Consider the following 19,149-nt stretch of genomic DNA (forward strand, 5'->3'; position numbering starts at 1 on the left):
AACAGTTCAGTTTGTCAGGTACAGTACATGCAACACAGATTACAGTGTTTACATCTGTCTGCTTGAGAAAATACCATGTTCTGCAATACAAATTATTGAAGAGAGATGAACAGACTGAACTTTATTTTATTAGATAAAACATGTTGACAACGTTTTACTTTGCAGTTGAAAAAAGATAATAAATTAAATTTGATAAAAAAAAAATATATTCCACAATACTCAGCGTATCGCGATATATTTAGTATCGCGATACTATCGTATCGTGACGCAAGTATCGCGATAGTATCGTATCGTGAGGTCTCTGGCAATTCCCACCCCTAGTAAATACCCTCAAATGAAAGCTGAAAATTTGCACTTGTTTTATTTTAAATCCAATGTGGTGGTGTACAGAGCCAAAATTATGAAAATTGTGTTGATGTCCATATATTTATGGCCCTGACTGCATTTGCCATGTTGGTGACATTGCAATCTGAGGAGAGGCTCTACTGAATGTCTAAATGCAAAAACAAGGCGGCATTATAGATTATAGCCTACTCCATTTATGAGGGCCGACTTTCCACTCTACTGGTTAAAGTTGCTTACTCGTGAGTAGTACGTTCGTGAAAGAAAAATAATGTCCACAGCCGCTCCAGTGTAAAACAAAGATATCCAAATGGTTTATTTCTCTTCCACAGCGAAGTCTTTCTTTACAGAAGTGGTCCTAAAGCTATTTTCCTAAATATTCACGTTACTACTACAAGGTAAGAAAACTGTATTTTCCCAGTCTCCAAAATCACCGCCGACTCGACGCATGAAAATTCCTCCACACTGGAAAGCCGTAAATCAACTTGCCGGCTCTTTCCACAGCAAAACGGTAGGCTTGGCACCTTGGTTGAGAAATGCAGGCTTCAGTCTATGTTGTTGAGTGTATCTGTTCAGTCCTGTTTCAAGATGCACACGGCTGCTCTTCTTCTTCTTCTTCTTCTTCTTCTTCTTCTTCTTCTTCTCATTTGATTTTCCGGCAGTGTAGACGCATCGTGGCGTATTACTGCCCTCCGCAATTTTTTTGATGGGCTCTTCTTCTTCTTTTCCCGCAGTCTACTGGATCCCGTCATCCCCTACATTGTCCATTGGGAGTGCAGCTAATGCTGCTACTTCCTGTCTGAGCTCCCCTCCGCGGGACCCTCCTTGCCCCCTGCAATCTTATTCTGGGCTGCTTGGTCCCTCTCAGCCCCCACACCCAATTCCCTAACCACCTCCTCCCATTTCAGACCTTCCATTCCCAAATGTTGAACCGCTATCCTAACAATCATCTTCACCCTCTCTGTTTTACCCTTAGCCTCTGCCAGACCAGTCACTACCCCTGCCACGAAGGCCACAATACCTCATTTCTCCTCCCTTACCCTCTCTGCTAAATGCCCTTCTCCACCCCCCTGCACCCTTTCTTGGCTTCCCTGTCCTGTGTCCTACCCTGCTAACCGCCTCAGCATACGATAACTTACCCTCCCTTCTCACTCTCGGAACCGCAACCTCCTTCTTCTGCTGCTCTTCTTCTTCTTTTTTGGAATTTCCGGCAGTGTAGAGAATTGTTGACTATATAGATACACAAATGTTCTAGAATGTTTGGTTATGACATCATACGGTGACATCACAAAGGTTCTAGAATGTTTGGTTATGACATCATGATCACAAATGTTCTAATGTTTGATTATGACATCATACTGTGACATCACAAATGTTCTAGAATGTTCTATTATGACAAATAAGACGGTTCAATGACTTTATCTAAATCCAATCAATATTCCTAATGCCGTTTCAATGTAAGGTTATACAGAAATAAACATATAAACATTCATATAATACAATAACCTAAATATATAGCTTTGGCTCCTACACCATTGTTGAAATTAGGTCAAAAAGGTAAGAGACACTTGTGCACATTCCCATCAACTCAAGCCTCCATTATCTCAATGCTATGCCTACAAGTAAACACAGCTATCTCCACTTGTATATTCAACCGATTCAGCATGTTGTCTGTGACAACAAACAACCTTCACAACCCACACACACGTCTCTATGTGTATGTGTGCCAAGTCAAGCAAACAAAACACTCCTTGCGCCAGTCAGGCTAGTGGAGGACCTCTCTACGGGGAGCACAACAGAACCAAAGAGGTTTAGGCTCAGCAGCTAGCTAGTCATACAGTAACAGTACACAAACCAAACTGCAATACTTATCTTGTTAAGACATTCTCTAAACCTTAGCTTAAAAGGCATAGTTTGGATTTTTGGGCATCAAGTTGTATGAACTACTTGACACTATTGTAGTCGAGGCAACCAATTAGCAGAATTACAGAGTCCTGTGGTCAGAGTTCTACCCGGGTTCCAAGGGAGCCGGAAGCTTTAGACAGGGAGCAAACTCCCGACAGCTGGACTCTGCAAGTAAGCTAATAGCTTTGCATCCACTACTGGCAAGTATTTCCTTCGCTGTGAAAAGTGTGGACATTTTGTACAACACACATATTCAGAAACAGTGTCATGAAGAGGCCATGCCTTGAGGTTTGCCTAAAATTACATGATCCAAATGTATTAGGTGTATCGAATTACCTTTTTTTTTTTTTTTTTTTTTAATAGCTACATTAACTCATTCAGCGCCAGCGTGTACCCCCATGATCCCTGCTGTCTCTGGGCCAGCTTTTCGTGACCGTTTCGCGATATTTCATGATCTTTGCGGAGCCATTGTATATTCTATTATGCTATGTAGACAATAGTATGGCTCATTTGACAAACACTATTTGTAGTACAACATGTATAAAAAAAAAAAAAAAAAAAAAAAAAATTCTACTAGGGATGCCCCGATCACGTTTTTTGCCACCGATAGTCTATGAGTCATATCGGCCGATACTGGTCGTTTTTGGTTTTCTTATAGCAGCTGGCAGTATTATACTGTAGGTCTAACACAGGCATTCTCAACTTACTTACTTAGGCCTTTAAATTCCATAGGCCATCGACGAAGCTCCTCCATCCTCTTCGGTCTTGTGCCCTCCGCTCCAGATCTTGCCAGGACAGCCCTTCTTTCTTCATCTCCTGTTCTGTGGTTCTTCTCCAGGTGGTTTTCGGTCTGCCTCTCTTCCTCCTGCCCTGTGGGTTCCATGTCAGTGCCCGCTTTGTGATTGATTTCTTTCTTCTGAGTGTGTGACCTATCCACTTCCACTTCCTCCTCCGGATTTGAATTTCTATCGTGTCCCGTTTGGTGAGTTCCCACAGGTTGGCGTTAGAGATGGTGTTGGGCCAGTATATTCCCAGGAGGCGTCTGAGGCACCGGTTGGTGAAGGTCTGTAGCTTGTTGAGTATAGTGGTGGTGGTTTTCCAGGATTCTGAGCCATATAGTAGAGTGGTCTTTACGTTTGAGTTGAAGATCTGTAGCTTGGTCTTGAGTGATAATGTTTAGCATGTTGAATGATGTCCTTGCCTTTCCAATCCTGGCTTGGACATCGTCTTCCGTACCCCCTTCCACAGAAATTATGCTTCCAAGGTAAGTGAAGCTGTTTACATCCTCTAATGGGTTTTGTTCCATGGTTATGGGTGTGTTGTTCTTGCTGTTGATACGCATTACTTTGGTTTTGGATGAGTTTATTTTGAGCCCGAGCAGAGCAGCAGTTTCTTCCAGTTTTCCCCGATTTTTCCTGCATCTGTTGATGTGTGTGAGCCAGTAATGCCAGGTCATCAGCGAAATCCAGATCTTCCAGCTGCTCTGTCAAGCTCCATTGTATGCCAATTTTTCTGTTGCTGGTTGTTTCTTTCATCACCCAGTCCCAGGCATTCTCAAAGTCCGGTCTAAATTATCTATTCTAATCTTAGAAATTAAGTAAAGTGATAGTACTGCGTGTTAAGCATAACAGTATCTAAGTTAATTTACTTATGACCATTATAGTCAAGTCAAAGTATTTTCCTATGAACTGAAACTTATAAGACGTTATCAGACGTTGATATCAAGAGCTATCAGTACAGGGTTCTTACACCTTTTCCAAAGCAAAATTCAAGCACTTTAAGCTTTTTCAAGGTGCATTTTCAAGCTTTTCCAGCATCTTATGCGGCTGTGGTAAATGAAATATTTACTCAAAATGATAATTTTACTTCTTCCATCACATTAAATCCGATGTTATTGTGCTATAAACAACCAAAATGATAGGGCGGCTGGGTGGCGCAGCGGCGATTGCGCTCGTCACCAATGCAAGAGACTCCGGTCTCGAATCCGGGTGTCAGCATTGCCTCCGGCTTGGGCCAGCCGTCATACTAACTCATTGGCAGAGTTAGAGGGTGGAAGTCGATGGGTGGGGATTTGACGTTGTGGACAGCGACTCCTACAGGTCGGTTGGGGGACGCCTGCACAGCAGAGACAGGAAGTAGCGGGGGTAGTGTGAGCCTCCCATGTAGGGCTGGGCGATATGGCCTAAATATGATATCACGATATTTTCTGACCTTTCGGCGATACACGATACGCATCACAATGTTTTTCTTTTTTTCCCCAAACAATTCATTATGAGGCTTACCAAGACAGTATTTGAGTTTGCAAGCTAACATTAAAGACAAAATAAAATACCCATGCATTTAGCATTTTTATATTATATATTAGATTTAGATTATTGGATTATTAGATTATATATTGCATATATTTAGCAATGAGATATTATATGATTTAGATATGAAATATGATGAATTGAAAATGGGGGACCCTGATGTAAACAAGACGAAAGTCTTTCTCTGGTCTGCATCCTCCAGTCCACTGTTGTTGTATTGAGCTGTACTGTATTGTACCCATGCTGCAATCTGTTAATAACGTTTTCATTCATTCAGACGGCAAACAGAATCATTTTGATTGACAGTCGAGTCTGCCAATTACGTCACACCGCTTGCACCCGCCCTGCTGTTCTTAGCACCAATCGGCAAGCGCGTATTAATTTTTTACTTCCGCCATTGGAGAGCTCAATGACAACAACAATGGTAGCGGTAGCTCCCCGCGGCCGACGTTTAGCTTTTAGCTCCGCAGGATGACTAAACGACTGGAGGCATAATGATTTTACTGCAACGGATGTTATAATAAAAGCCTTTCCATACATCTGTCTGATTGAAAACTTTATTAACAGACCGCAGAATGGGCACAACTGAGTCAGCACGGGCTGAGATATGAACGACTAATGCTTGCTATATCTAGGTCGACCTCGGACGTTGCTATGTAAATACGCTGATGTTATTGAACGTGTAACTATATAACGTTAATGCCACAAAACGAATGCCTTTGTTATCATAAGTAGTAACTTTGATGCAGTAGTGTGTGTGTGGGGCGGCGCTGTTCAAAAGTTTCAACGTGTGGACCAGATTGACGCGACACAATCCTCTTGGGCAAAACATCACGATATCCACGATACGTTTAAAAAATGTATATAATATCGTCATATCGCCCAGCCCTACTCCCATGCGTTACACCTCGCCACTGAGAGTCCGCACTGGCAGGGGAAAAGATGAGACAGGCTGCCTCCTCGTGTACCGGAGGAGACACATGATGCAAGGCTTCTATCCTCCCTACAACCGACCAGTGGGGGGCATAGTCGAGCAACGTTCAAGACAGGGGAGGGGAGAATTGGAAATACAAAATTGGGATGGGAGAAAAATAGAAAAATAAGGCTTATCAAAATAAATGTTTGGTTCCGGTTGCCGAACTACCCTGTCGATTTAGGTGCGACCCAAATTATTTTATGAGTTAAAGAAATTTTAAAAAAAGTTAAAAAAAAAAAGTAAAAAGGAAAATACTTTTACAATTTACAATAAAGTTTCATAAAAATCTTAGTCAAACCGTTAGTATTATGGATATTAAACATGCTGGCAGAGTACATGCATCCATGTTGTCGTGAACATTTTAATTAAATAAAGAAATTCCCTATCCAACAGGAACCAAACAATTTATTTTGTTAGGCCTAAGGAGAAAAAGTGGATAAAAAATAATAATAAACCAAAATGATGCAGACTTGGCATCCTATATAACCTGGCTGAGCCAATATGAAACAATCACTCAAATAATCACCAGATAAAACTTCAATTTCAATCAAATATTTACTGAAAATGTGCAAAATAAGAGAACAGTCTTTGAGGTAAGCAGTCAATCAGCTCATTGAGCCTTAAAATGTATACAAAATAAAATCAACCTAGGATTTTTATATAACCCCCCACAGTGGTGTTCAGTTGGTACGTCCCAGCAGGGACCAGGATGTAAGCTATATGATGCCCATGTTATTGGTTGCAATACAGATGCACAGTTAGTTGACGCACGTTCTAGCCTCCTCTCTTGTTATTTCACACAAACAGCTACTCCTAGTAGCTGCCTGGCTTCTTATGTTGCCGACATATCCTACAGAACATCCCTTAAAATAGAAATAATTGATTTGCTTGTTAGCCATGTTGATCACAGCGAAACCACAGCTCCGATGCATAATGGCATTGTTTGAAGGTAAATTGGCTTTCAGTGTGTCAGAGCAAGCGCACTCAAGTTGTGCACACTGGACGCTCTGACCGAAGAGTCAGTTTATCAGAGCGGAGCAGTGAATTTATTAACTCACCTTAATATACGGTCGGTGTCGCTTGTCGTTGTCAACATGAACAATAAACATAGCTGTCTGTGGCAACGATAGCTCACTAGCTTGCTAACGTCTTAAATTAAATAAGAAGCTTGCTAAGGTTAGCTCGCTAACGTTACTGGGATTAAAGCAAGCTTTCAGGAGGCAAGCTTTCAGGAGGGGCGGGGGGGTGCCGTTGGCGGGGCGGGCATGCGAGTGGCGACGCTCGAGAGAGGACTCCTTCATTTAGCGTGAAAGGCGATCTCTGAAATTGTATTTCTTTATCTAGTAAAAACCTAACTATTCAGTCAGATAGCGATTTATTATGAAAGTATATACAGTGCAATTACAATTTCAATAACTTTCCAGCACTTTATACACAATTCAAGCACTTTTCAAACCTTGAAAACACCACATTGAAAAACAAGCATTTTCAAGGATTTCCAGCACCCGTACGAACCCCGTCTAGCCAGCTAGATAACGTTAGGCAATACCTCATGTATTAAACTAAAGTGAATAGTTGACTGTGTAGTTTTGTTTAAACATTAACGTTAGCTAGGTAGCTAACGTTAGCTCACGGAGGTCTCATGCACTAGACTATTGCCGGAGCTTGTTGACATGGGTCTGGGAGGGGGAGGGCCAGTGCGCTGCAGCAGCTGTGTGCCTGAGAGAGAAGTCAGCGAGTGAGAACTCCGCTGAGAATTGGATCATGTTTTTCGCATGCGTCTTCGATCGGTTTTCACGATCGGCGAAAATAAAGCATTATCGGAATTCACAATCTCATATTTATACTGAATATCGGCCGATCGATCGGGGCATCCCTAGTTTCTACATACCTTCGTTCGTTCACAATTCCAATATAAACATTGCCTTGTTTCACTCAAATCCAAGCTGATTTCCTGGAACGCGAGTTACAGAACGTTTTTTGCGGGTAAGCGTAAATCATGTTTTTTTGCTCGCCTGAGACATTATTTCCAGGTCAAAGGTAAACACTTGGCCTTGTTTCTTCCCAAAGCCGTATCACGGAGCCGAATAGGTTTCTTCATCAGTCGATTTGGTTATAGTTGTTTTACATTTTACCAGTAGTGCTTGGTCCAACATAGTCCAACATCATAGTCTGGTGGAAACGCACCTTATCATCCATAATCCGTTTAGTCTTCTTCATCATAATATCCAATAGTTCGCTTTATAACCTGACTTTATTCGTGATTGGCGCTGAATGAGTTAAAGTATTTTGCATAAAGATTGTGAATTTCCCTTTACTTTGAAAGAGAGTATTCACTTCATACATTAACTCATTGAACGCCAAAAACGAGTATATTAGTTTTTGGCTCCCACACGTTCGCCTCCAAAAACGAGTATACTAGTTTTATTTTTTTAATTATTATTATACTAAACAGTCAGCCGGACCTTGTGTGATCCTGGTACCTCGGAGTGAATTCAAATTGAAATGACGATCGAATCCCGATAGGTGGCAGTATCGCCTGAACTGGGCTAGTTTACTGGGGGGGGGGGGGGGGGGGGGGGGGGTTGCTCACTCACTGCTGGCCACAGTAGTAGCCACTAGAGTTAGAGCAAACTATCGGAGATTATTATGAAGAGGACAAACGGTGACGATCCATCCATTAGGGCTGGGCGATAAAACGATAACGATAACTATCGCGATAAATTATTTCCTCGAAATAAACATGAAACGTGGTCGCAAAGTTTCAATATATCGATTTTCCAAGCTTGGATATGAGCACACGCACTAACAACCAATCAGTGAAGGAGATGGCCGATAGCGGAAGGAGACCCGCGCTGCACCTCTGGGTAGAGAGGTAGCACTCAAGTAGTAAACAAGGCTGGCTAGGATAATTAGCTTGCACGGCGCTATTTTATAGTTTACGTGCCGAGTGGGTGTGTGGCGTGAATTCTGAGGGCACGGTTATAGTAGTGTGGGGTATACGGTGGACGTTGTTGCAATGTATTGGGGCGGAACAGAGTATTTTAGGGTTATATTGAGTGCATTGGAAACAAGGCTGGCTAGGATAATTAGCTTGCACGGCGCTATTTTATAGTTTACGTGCCGAGTGGGTGTGTGGCGTGAATTCTGATAGCCACGGTTATAGTAGTGTGGGGTATACGGTGGACGTCGTTGCAATGTATTGGGGCGAAACGGAGTATTTTAGGGTCATTTAGTACATTGTCATGGGATACACTGCTTGCTCTGGCTAACTGCTAACGTGCGCGGACTGATGACATCAACTCGAGACATTCGCAGCAGCAAAACAAGTCTATTAATAGCCCGTCCATCGGCTCCGGGCATAAGAAGTTAATTAAACTTGACAGACATTATATCGACGATAATTATAGAGTTATATGAAAATAATTTTATCGCGATAACGTTTTTGGCCATATCGCCCAGCCCTACCATCCATAACATAAGGTGCGTTTTCACCAGACTATGTTGGAGTCTAATATTTTCAAACAGGCTGTTTGGATGTAACGTTATCACCAGACTAGAGCCAACTAACGTTCGGCAATGGCGCCTAGAGCCAACTAACGTTATTATCTAAATTGTTCCTGTTCTGACTCAGACACTTCGGAGCAAGAGTGGACGGGGTTTTGGTGGACCTGCTGACAAAGGTAACGTCTTTGTGTCGTCGTCGTCGTCCCCCCCCCTCATGGTGGCTTTGTGAATAGAACCATTCTATGTATGGTCATGTTTACCTTTGACCTGGAAATAATATAGACCTGTGTCAGGCGAGCAACCCGCACAAAATGCGCATGCTGCACAGAAAACACGTAATATCTTGCGATCCAGGAAACGAGACTGGATTATTTTGAAACGGGACAGGGTTTAGCCTGGGATTGCGCAGGAACGAAGGTATGTAGAAATAAATGGTTTGTTCCCTGTTGGAGTATAAATATTCTTCTTTTACGTTGTCGTGGCTGGGAGCCCAGAGACATGCGACTGTTCATGTTGAAGCCGGAAGTATAGGCATAGTATAGACATGGGCCGGTTACCGGTTCACCGCGGTTTCAAAACGTTGCGGTGTCAAAACCACTAAAATTACGTTCAGACGGTAGGCGCCGACGGTATAAGTTACGTTTCGAATTATGAACTTCGGAAAATGCCTGTCAGAAATGTCAACTGGAATGCTGTAATAGCTGGGAGTTACCATGGCTAGCAAGTTAACTAAAGGATAATACATGACGTGGTTTGCCGTTATCTGAAAATAATGCTCAGTACACGGGGTAATAACGTTAGCTAATGTTAGCCCTTCGCCGAGTGGTCGAAAGACGATGCTAAACATTTATTAACACAATCCCGCCCAACCACGTATATCTCCGTGTTTCGATTCCACCCGTTGTGGACAGAAGCACGGATATATCCGTGGCAAGTTGTTATTGCTTTTATTCCATTTTAATAACCTATTCAAGGTCGCCGAGCGGCACTGCAGATTTACCCTACTCTTTGAATTCGCCAACGTGCAATACCGGCCAGATCCTCTTAGGGGCGCTATCACGATAATAGAGTGTTCCCTGTGGCAGAAGTTGTCTTTTTTTTTTTTTGGATCTCTAATGTAGTTTTCTACTCATCTGAAGCGATAGCTATTGTCTGTTGCACGGGATACGTTTTGAATTGCGGATTTCACTATGCAATAAGGGGATTTATCATCAGCCAATGGACATATCGATCTACCAGATGGCGATCGATAACGGGGAAATGCTCGGGGGATCCAACCGGCTTATGGTAAGATCTTTTTCACGTAAAATACAACCCGATCGGGCATTGTTTTGATAGCCATCAAGGCGATCGGCCTATGTGGCTAGTTAGACGAACACGGTTATTGGTAATCAATAATAAGAAACGACGTCCCCCCCCCCCCCCCCCCTTTCATGCATACATGCTTGAGGATCGTGCCGATCATATGCAGTTTGAGTTTTAACTGTAGCATCTGTATAACGGAAATGCCATTAGATATAACGTTAGCAGCTATTAGCCCTTTATCTAGCCTTCCAGAAAATATACTAGACCAAATCCCGTATAACGCTTATATTCACGGCGCTATAAAATGAGAACGTATTGATGAATTCTTTTTTTCTTTAAGCCATTTTGAAGAGACGGTTTATGGACTCAATTGACAATGAGAATGGACAGATAGCAATACTATAAAGTATAGATTTAGCTCTACAAACAGCCCCACGTCTGTTTACATTTGCCGGTCCTCTAGAGATTTATTAGACGCATCCCAATGGCCCCGAATGTGTTAAAGATCAACACACTGTTGACGTTGAGCTCGTTTGCCGACAGGAAAGTGCAGACAGGAAAGTAACAAACAATATGGTCCGTGCGGAACCCTTATCCCCAACACAGTTCCGTGGGTGAATTATGTTGATCCACCTCAAAAGATTAATTGTTTAAATGTATATTTAATCCAGTAAGAATAGTACTAGGCTACATACATCTGTGCAAGTAGATCATATATATACAAAACGTATTGCCCTTTTGACATGTAGCCTACATATTCATGAAAGTTTATTTGGAAGTATTTTTTATTCTGTACTTAGTTTGAAGGTGGTCAGACAGTTCCCTCTGTGTGTAATACACAGTCTTCACACATTCATAAATAACACTTACAGAAAAGCTGATTTTGCCCAAGGTAGGGATGGGCGATTAATTCGAATTCATGATTTAGGACGATTTTTAGAAAATTTAAAAAAAATTGTCACCTTTTATTTTACAAAAAGTGATGTTTGGTGAAAGTTAGATTTGCACTTTATTAATTCCAATAGGGAAATTCATTCTCGTTTGATGATCAAGAGGCACCTTTTAATTGTTTTAAGTGAAGTTTGGTGGAAAAAGCTAGTTATTGCACTATTAACACATTATTTGTTGGTCCTTGTGGCTAACGTGCCACGTTTCCATAACATATTTTCACTGTGCGTCACTCTGTTTGGAGAGCTATATCTATATTCTATATTACAGCTATGGAGACAATACTATAGTCATTTGACAGTGACTTTCTTCCGTCGAACATGCAAGAAAGAGATAATTTTTTTCATGCATACGTTGGCACGTTATCCCGTGGTGAATATAAGTATAGTTTAGGAGTAGGGATGGGGACCGAATTCGGTACTTTTAAGGGTACCAACCGAAACACGTCGGTACTACCGTGTATCGATTCACGTGATATCCAACGGTGCCAATTTTCGGTAATGCAAAAAATCCAAATAAAAAAAACTGATGACGTCATGTTTTGTTTACCGCAAAACGAAACCGCACGCCAACGTCAACGACACGTGCACAATACATGTTTTCAAACTCTCTTTGGATGTTTGCAATTCATGGGCTGTATATGTCTATGATATCTTGGTACAGTGGGCAGGTTGTTAGAAAGTGTAGCTCAGTTTCCACCTCTGCTCTGACATGGCTGTTAGCCTAGTCAGATAGTGCAAAGTTTAGTTTTATGTCATCTTGACTATTGCTCTGCGATGTGGTCATCTGCTGCCAGTGGTGACCTCAGGAAGCTCCAGGTGGTCCAGAACAGGGCAGCACGGTTGGTACTGGGCTGCTCACTAAGGTCTAATGTGAGCCGTATGCATGCCCGCCTCTCTTGGCTTAACGTTGAAAATAGATTGTCTTTTAATATACTTGTGCTGTTCAAGTTGGTCATGAGCAGTAAGACTCCTGTTTTTATACATAATCAGATTGTTTTTAGTAATACTGTGCACGAGCATTACACTAGAGGTTCCAGTAGTGGGCAGCTTGAATTGCCAGGTCCTAGAACCAGCGCTCTGGGGAGATCTTTTATTTTTAGAGCATTAACTCTGTGGAATGGCCTGCCTCGGAACCTCTGCTGCATTTACAGTAGATTCACTTTTAAAAAGAATCTTAAATTGTTTTTAAATTGTTTTTAACACTGTAAAGTAATTTTTTGTTTTTGTTTTACACTAATGTAATTTTAGCTATATTAATTGTTACAGTAGGTTCATTATGCATTGTGTGTACTGACTTTTAATAATTTTGTTTTTTGCAATAGTGATTGTTTTTGTGTGTTTTTTTTGTGTGTGGACCCCAGGAAGACTAGCTGGTTGCTATCGCACCAGCTAATGGGGATCCCTAATAAAATCAAATCAAATCTAGCCACAGAGTGTCTTTAGAGGAGAGGCTCCGATTGAATCTGGGACAGACATGCAGCCAATGGGACACTGGCTCTGTCCATGGTCACGAATGGATTCCAGCTTCATTTATTTACTACAGATGACAAACGGGTTGTTTCTTTTTGACATACTTGCGCCACACGGAACAACTGATCACTACAGCCCAGCATCACACTGTAGCCAGTCTCTTGAAACACCACTATCTCCAAACTTCCACTCCTCTCGAAACTTTCTTTTGTTATGTGCTCACTCTGCCGCGTGAGTTTTCTTTTTAGCAGTCGGCTTACTCCTTCCATAGTTCCACATAATTGTAACCCATTTAACATTATTAAGCTAACGTTAGCTAATCGTCGGACATAACGTTAGCTCCCTAGGCTACAGTGCAAGCAGTAGCAGTGCAGAAGAGTAGCAGATGTGACGTCGGTAAACAAGCCACACACACCGCAGAGCGGGTCTTCTCCAAAGCAGGGGACAGTGAGTGTGGAGTGGGCTCGGCTCTTACTAGAGAGTGAACATGTAATGTTAATCTTTCTGAAAAACTGCTAGAATACTCAATCAGCAGCAGAGTAGTTCATTGCTGCTAGATTGTTTGTTTGTTTAATCAGTTGTAAAATACTTTCATTTATTTGTTAAATATATAGATGTGTATTTTTTGATCAGCAGAATAGTTAATTGCTGCTAGAGTAGTTTGTTTACCCTTGTTTTATACTTGTTATTTTGTAAAATACAATACCTTTATTTATTTTGTATTTAAATATATAGATGTGTACCTTTAGTTAATTTGTAAAACACATTTCTTTAAATAAACATAACATTTATTTAAAGGTGTGTGTGAATGTTGTTCTAAATAAATAATAACTTTATTTGTATAGCACCTTTCATACAGGGGATTGCAGTTCAAAGTGCTTTACATCAGTAAGATGTAAATAATAATGAAGTAATAATAAATTAAGTTTACAGTATTATAGATTTATTATTATTATTTTTTTTTTTACAACTGAGGTAGGTAGATAAAAATTTTAGAGACTGTACCTAAAAAAGGTACCGTTGGGTACCGGTATCGATTCACAGGTACCGGTTCAAATGTGAGGTACCCATCCATTCATTTAGGAGTGATCCGGGATAATTCCTGAAACGCTGAGTTATAGGGCGCTACGTGTATTCTACTATAAGCGTTGGCGTTTCTTGCCTGGACACGCTACCATTTCCAAATCAAATGTTTTTTTAAGTGAAGATTGGTGAAAGTTAGGTTTGCACTTCAATCCCAATAGGGAAATTCATCTTGGTTTGATATTTTTTTGTGTCAAATAAAAACAAAGCTTATTTGAATAATTTCCTTGGCGTTTCTAGTTTTTAAAAGAACCATATCGATAAAAAAATCGTAAATCGGATGCGTGTGAAAAAATCTGAGATTACATTTTTAGGCCATATCGGCCAGCCCTAGCCCAAGGTTATCATACCATCAAAATGTCCTATCGGAGGGCGGTCAGGTGGCGTAGCGGAGATTGCGTTCGTCACCAACGCCGGAGACGGTGGATTCGCCTGTTCGAATCCAGCTCCCGGCGTGTCACCAGCTTGGCTGGCCGTTCACACTAATACAATTGGCAGTATTAGAGGGTGGGAAAGCTGGCGGGGTGGGTCCGGGTCGTTGTAAACAGCGACTCCTACAGTTCGGTCGGGGCGCCTGCTCAGCGCGGATAGGATCTAAGGGGGGTAGGTAGTGTGATCCTTCCACACGTTACACCCTCTCAGTGAGAGTCCGCGCTGCCAGGTGAAAAGAAGCGGTTGATTGGCTGGACGTGTGTCGGAGGAAGCACGTGATAGCCTCCACTCTCCCAGACCGACTGTGGGGGGTAAGTGCGCAGCGACCAGGAAGGGGATTGGGAATTGGCATAACGACTAACATTGGGATGGGAGAAAATCGGAGGAAAAAGGAGGGGGAAAAAGATTAAAAAAAAAATAAAAATCATATCGGTGCGGCTGGGTAGCGCAGTGGATAATGCACTCGCCTACCACCGCAGAGACTCTGGGTTCGAATCCAGCTGTCAGCGGTACCTCCGGCTTGGTCAGTCGTCCCTACTAACACAATTGGCAGTGTTAGCGGGTGGGAAGCCGGCGGGGTATGTGTGTGTCCTGGTCGTTGTAAACTGCAGTTCCTACTGGTCGGTCGAACTGGTCGGTCGGGGCGCCTGTTCAGCAGGGAGGGGATCGGGGGGGAAATAGTGTGAACCTCCGCATGCGTTACATTCCCCCAGTGAGACTCTTCGCTGTCAGGTGAAAAGAAGCAGCTGGCTGACTCCACATGTATCGGAGGAGGCATGTGGTAGTCTTCACCCTCCCTAGGCCGACAGTGAGGCAATGTGCGCAACGACCAGGAAGGGAATTGGCATAACGACTAAATTGGGATGAGAGCAAAAATACAGAAAAAAGAGAACAAAAAATAGATAAAAAAAAAGAAAAATGTCATATCGGCACATGCCTATGTGACACAGGTAGATTTCTTCAAAATAATAGCATGAGGTCAGAGGTGCTCGGCCAGCAACATTGCATCTGCTCAGTCTTCAATAGTCTTGAAAAGGCAGACTGGTTCATATGAAAATTATTGCCTCCATGTCCAACTTTGCAGTCAAAAGACATACAGCACATTTGTAACGAACACATGGCTGCAAGGATTCCCTCAAATTAAACACAACTATTTGTGTGATTCCAAAGGAGTGAAAATCAAAACAATGTTTTTCCATAGGTTGGGCCCTCGATTAGCGGAATTTCATGTTGCTGCATAACGTTAACGACAGAAATCTGCACCTGTAATAACTCATGACAGTCAGAAAGGCACACAATAGAGACTCCAACAGCTCCAAGACTGGAAATATCTTTGATACCCCCCATACCAAAATTGGCATTTTCTGAAAACAACAATTGTTCTTTTGAACTAACATTTTGTTTTGATTTGAGTCAATACCAGAGCAGCCAGAACTCGTGACACACACAAAAGAAAGAGCCCACACAGAAGTTCATTTCAGCCTATAGTTTCATAGTTCCGGGAACTGGCAATTTGGTCACTCGATGTACATAGGTATAGCCTATATTTAAATGTATAGAGAATAGTGCATTTAAGTGTAGGTATGTGTATGTATGTATTGTGACTTAGAAAATGTGTATTTATTCACAATTACTAAGTAGTAGAGAAGGGGTAGGATACTAGGATTAAATACATTTATACTTCTTCCTACTCCTTATTCTGATTAACCAGATGCACCCCCCACCTCTCGTTTTTATTTATTTATTTTAGATTTCACACAATAATCATGCAAAGCCAGTTTGGGTCAAGATAAATATTTTGTTTCAAAATGTACATCTAGTGTTGTTTTTTTTGTCAGCTGACTTAAGAGGATTGTCTCAGTTTTAGAGAAGTGGACCATTGCCTTGCTCTACACAACTCAACACCATATCCTCTGTTCTACAACACCATCTGTTCTACACTAAAAAAAAGTTAGAAAGTCAGGGGAAATGTAACATTCAGACACTCATTTTCCTTCAGCTCTTGTGGCTCAGTTCAGCATCTTAAGCCTGATTGCAGTGAGGATAGTGTTTTTCTAGATACATGATAATAATAATACATCGGATTTATATAGTGCTTTTCCAAATGCTCAAAGACGCTTTTGATGAAGTGGGATCAACAGCCCTGACGTGAAAGAGGGGAAATGAGACGCAACTTTACTGCAAACGGACTTCCCTTGTACAGCACACAGTTAATCTAGCAGTGATGATGATGGTTTTACCACTAATTTACATATCTTATTCCTATGCCGAGTTAGCTCTGCATAAATAACAAGGTCTCCCATAACCAGAAACAAGAACTCTTATAACCAGAAACAAGAAAGAGGAGTTTGATGGCAATGGCATACAGATGTGAAAATGTCACACTATAAGTATCCTGGGCATCAGGGTCGATTTTCTGAACTGATAGCACTACCCTGATGTAACGGATGGTACCGCGAAGCCCAGTCACGAAGAACTTCCGACGTTGAGAAGTGGCTGAGGCACGGTAGCGGTACCAGGAAGTGAAACTCACTCCCCAGAGGCATCCAAACTGAGCGCTTAGGGAGGAGTTCCTCTCTTGGCGCAGCGGTTTGTGTTGCTTCCCCCCGTGCGGACGCCCGGGGTTCGACTCCCACTCAAGGCGCGGTCGAAGTTTCGTGGCAGGTACTAGGTTGTACCTGTTACACTGACATAACGCATATTCGTATTTAGAGGCAATAGTTCATATGAGTCCACAAACCCAGTATCTCATGATTGCCAATGAATGGAGCAGCTCCAGGCTGTACACTTGCGTCCGACATCAGATTTGAGTCTTTCTGGGCTCTCTGTCGTTTATGTTCATCAAGACTGGCTGCTTGCAAATATGGGATTCACTGATAATCTTCTACTGTAGCACTTCACTCCAAATTGCTCTGGATGAGAACATTAAAAAGGGCCAGTCAGTGATCCAAAGGCAAAGGGTATACAAATGGCGGGCCCCACCAACCACCAAAAGCTAAAAGAAAATAAACAGACACATTTTCATTCTCTAGTCTAGTAGACTGGGTGAGCTCTTGATACAGAGACTGGCACTAGAGAAAAGCTCAATATTCATTGTATTTGCTGTGTTTTGTGGCTGTAAAGGATTTATTTACATTGTTATTACACTGCATACTTCCATTGGGTTCCAGTCAGCCTTTCTCCCATCTACAAATCAAACTCAAGAGTGTATGTTAATGTGACAGGTTAGTTTAGAATATGGCTTCCTTCCATATAGAATGACAGTTCCGTAGAAATAGAATTGAGTAAACATATGGTCAGTTCATCCAGGGTTCACTTTCTTCTCATGTAAGCTGAGCTCCCACTGTGAGATAGGTCAAACAGACACACACACACACCATAGAAAATAATAAAATGCTATATCTCCCACTTTGCACTCGAGTTAAAGAGTAAAAAGAGACTCATAAAAGATCAGATTGTTTATATCCAGCTTTCACTTTTGAATCTGTAACTTGACGCCTCTTGCTGCGTCATTGTGCTACATCATGTCTGTCATGTACCAGGACATTAAGTCCTGAATATGAAATTAAGTGAAGGTGGAATTAACGGAGTTCAGTGTCTGAAGACGTTAAAATACAAATCTCTTTCATCTGTTGCCAACTGTTTACCACCCATCTGCGGAAAAAGTAGGCCACACCAAATCACGCCCAAATAACAACAATGTGAAATTGCGGCAATAAACAGATGCTCAGTGAAATATTTTATAGATAATGTCCCCGTCATGTTTTACGGGTCCTGTATGCATTTTTGAAATCACAGACTACGGTAATACCATAGCGTAACACTCAAGTGATATAAAACAAGCACCACCTAACAATTTGTAAACAAGTGAAGCTGTTGAATAATTTGGAGCTTCGTGACAGATTGTAACTAATAACCCAATCATTACCTGTAGCTTTGCTCGGGTGCTGTAGGCTAAACGCGATGAAACCACTTCAGTTGAACCACCTCACAGCCGCCGGATGAAAGGTAAATAATTTCAACTGTTTCTCTCTGTCTTTTATTCACTGGAAACCATGTGACCTGGTCACGTGCTTTATGCGCCGTTGACACTCACGTGACACAAACGGTCTCAGTGTGCAATGTTGCAACTTTCCTAAATTGATACTTGTTGTAACCCAATTTGTTAGATAATTTAAGCAATACAATACCTGGCTTGGCTAATGCGACAGGTTATCGGATCGAGTTGACACAATGTGGATGAAATATTTGCATATCGTATAACAAATACATACCTGTATTTATGTCATCATGTATGTCCCTATGCTATGTCTTAAATGTCATGATGTCATAAAATGTCAATATGAATTGAAAATGGGGGACCCTGATGTAAACAAGACGAAAGACTTTCTCTGGTCTGCATCCCCTTAACAATTGTGTGTATTGAGCCGTACTGTATATTGTACCCATTCAGCAATCTGTTAAATAAAGTTTTCATTAATTCATTCAAGTGGTGCCAGAGTAGGCTAGAGTCACCCAGCCACAATGCTTTGATTGATTGATTGAACATTTTATGAACAGATTGCAGAATGGGTACAATACAGTATGGCTCAATACACAAAATTGTTAAGGGGATGCAGACCAGAGAAAGTCTTTCGTCTTGTTTACATCAGGGTCCCCCATTTTCAATTCATATATGACATACAGATAGACAGTACTGTTACATCCAGACATTTATGACAGATCTACAAATATACCGTACTGTTTAATAGTACGCATGTAGGTATATAGTACTGTTACATTTGAGAAAATAAATTAAATTAACTCGTTATCACTTGAAAACGGAGTAAATAAAATGTATGAATGTACGGCCTCTTAGGGCTTCCGTAGG

The 19,149-nt window shown here is 41.6% G+C and overlaps 1 protein-coding gene across 1 annotated transcript in view; it reads right to left on the bottom strand.

Annotated features, from left to right (window-relative positions):
• LOC311247012 (cathepsin B-like) overlaps nucleotides 1-18,342 on the bottom strand; it is a 50,791-nt gene extending 32,449 nt beyond the window's left edge. Inside the window, exon 1 of the mRNA XM_084337291.1 lies at nucleotides 18,208-18,342. The gene's annotated coding sequence lies outside the window, so the exon portion shown is untranslated. The remainder of the gene's footprint in view (nucleotides 1-18,207) is intronic.
• Between the last annotated feature and the right edge of the window lie 807 nt (nucleotides 18,343-19,149).

The sequence above is a fragment of the Notolepis coatsorum genome (assembly GCF_963971535.1).
Source record: "Notolepis coatsorum genome assembly, chromosome: 20".
NCBI classification, from domain to species: Eukaryota; Metazoa; Chordata; class Actinopteri; order Aulopiformes; family Paralepididae; genus Notolepis; species Notolepis coatsorum.